At 51.2% G+C, this 2500-nt stretch overlaps 1 protein-coding gene across 1 annotated transcript in view; it reads right to left on the reverse strand.

Annotated features, from left to right (window-relative positions):
• Nucleotides 1–2500, reverse strand: part of add3b (adducin 3 (gamma) b) — a 19263-nt gene that overhangs the window by 16060 nt on the left and 703 nt on the right. The gene's annotated exons all lie outside the window — the stretch shown is intronic.

Here is a 2500-nt window from a genome sequence, read left to right on the forward strand (position 1 = left end):
CACACACACACACACACACACACACACCGATATCTAGGTTTTGTGGCGAGAAGGAGGGATTGGGTCGCTGACTGACATAACAATTCCAGGAAGCAGAGGGCCTGGGGGGCGGGGCAGAGACGTGGACGTATGGCTTTATGTAATGAAAAGCAGAACTTTCTCACTCCAAAGCCGTGTGACCCCCTCAACTCCCCACGGCTCCATCTGCAGGCCCGCCTCCCTGTCCTGGCCGCGTCCCCATGGAAACCACAGACAGACGTGCGCACGTTTAAAATACACAAACGCAGACACACACACACACACACGCACGGACGCACACGCGCACACACACAGACACACACCCACACACACACATACTCATAACTATGTAGGCGCACAACTTCCTCCCAGAGTGCAACCCCCGCATTCTTTCTGAATACATGAACTCTACATGGATCCCAGTGCACGTTGCCAGACATAATATTTCCAAAAGTCATTTATTAGGATCTCTGTCGAGGATGCGGATGAAATCAGAGTGCGTAAATGTCACATATCGCCCCCGGAATCCACCCGCCCCCCCAAATCCCCACTACAACCATCTGCACGGATACGCTTACACTCAAATCTCACACCGTAAATAAGAAAGGAAATTTGCGAGCGAGTGAATAAATAAGCCAACAAGTACACAACACATTTGATTACGACCCTTTGCTTTTCGTGAAATAGATTTGAGGGATTTGGGAAAACCATCATAATAAAACGCAAACACCGTGTGTTGGTATAGTGACTGAAACACATTTGCAAGTGATTCTCCGGTTTTGCTAAATCGTCGCTCTGCAAAACAAGCAGCTCGGGCCCCCGCGCCACGTCGGCTCTAAACATCCTGACGCATCTCTAGTTTGAGATCAACCTCGACTCCCGCACCGCGTCCCCCATCAGTCCGGCGTTCCCGGACTGCGGCCAAGCTACGCTTCGGGAGGAGACCAACTCAGAGGACGGGACGTGAGAGATTGGATTGGATTGCTATTTCGAGCCGTTCCAAGATCAAACACTCTCAGTCGGACATTTTCGGCATCGTGGGGAATATAATAAAAGATGGCAACGGTTCGGTCTTTTGTACGGCGCTGCCGTTATGAGAGTGGCAGAAAATCGATCGGGCTTCGCGGGCCTTACGCTACCGAGGCTAAAGGGCTTTTCAGGCAGTGGAAGCACAGCGGCAGAGACAGGCGCTCCTCGGTGACCGAGATGAAGACAGTGTTCCTGTGCCAATTTTTGCGCGTTCAGCAATCGATGCATTTCGGCGAGCGCGCACGAGTTTCTGCTTTACCGGATATGGCAAATGTGCGCGAGGAAACCCAGGAAAAACCCCCGCGATAAAGAGCTGCAATCAGTAAGGCCCATTAGAGACGAGTCGTATCAAGCTTTCGGTTTGATTCCGCAAAGTGTGTTTTGGGTCCGCGCTCGGCTGAAGGCGCTGGCTGGTGGTTAGTGCTCGTGTCCCCGGGGCCAGGTGGGCCGGCGCGGCAGAAAAACCTCTTTGAAGCCCAAACAATTTACATTGTTAGGTTTGGATCACTGCCTTTCACGGCATAAGGATGTGGGGCTGCCTCAGCACACCCATGTGCACACACACACACACACACACACACACACACACACACACACACACACCCCTCCACACACATGCACGCCCGCACGCATGCACGCGCACACACACACACACACACACACACACACACACACACACACACACACACACACACACACACACACACACACACACACACACAGTTTGCATGGGTCTGGCAGGAGAGGAGCTTTGTTTATCCAACCAGAGGAGCCGGCTGTAGCCTTTGCAGGGCTGTCGCCTTTGTATGGCCTCCATGTTGGAGATCTAGTGTACTGTCTAGGATGGGGTTTACTTTAACCGGGGAGCCGGGCGGGGGCCCCACTGAGTTAGTCTGGAGGCCCGGTGCGTGATCATGCTCAAACCTCGAGGATGGGTATAGGAAGCCAAAATACGAGGACCACTCACTCTCAATTCAGAGGTGTCTCAAATATCATATTTACTGAAGTGAAAAGTGTTAAATTACTCATAATAGTGTGTGTGTGTGTGTGTGTGTGTGTGTGTGTGTGTGTGTGTGTGTGGGAGGGGTCATAAAAGCTGTGTTTCTAGCCGCGTTTTGAGTAGAAACATATAGCATTACATTCAAATCAATCATCTCTACATTTTTTACGTTTTTTTAAATCTCTCATTCTCATCTTGAGGAATTGGAACAAAGGGAACAATTAATTGCCATCGGTGAAAGGGGTTCGGGTCACGGCCGACATCGGCCGTTTTTACCGGTGTGTTATAACTCACATCTCGGTATTATGAGCAGTATTATGAAATCCCGTGTTTCTCCCGGCCCACATCTAAAGTCAACAAATACTCGTCCGGTGTAATGTTTCCGGGGGGCGACATTAATCCAAACCAGCTGCCGGGAGCCTCCGGTTACACACAGCTCCGCCCCGGCTCGGA

This window comes from Zeus faber (assembly GCF_960531495.2).
Source record: "Zeus faber genome assembly, chromosome: 16".
In the NCBI taxonomy this organism is placed as follows: Eukaryota; Metazoa; Chordata; class Actinopteri; order Zeiformes; family Zeidae; genus Zeus; species Zeus faber.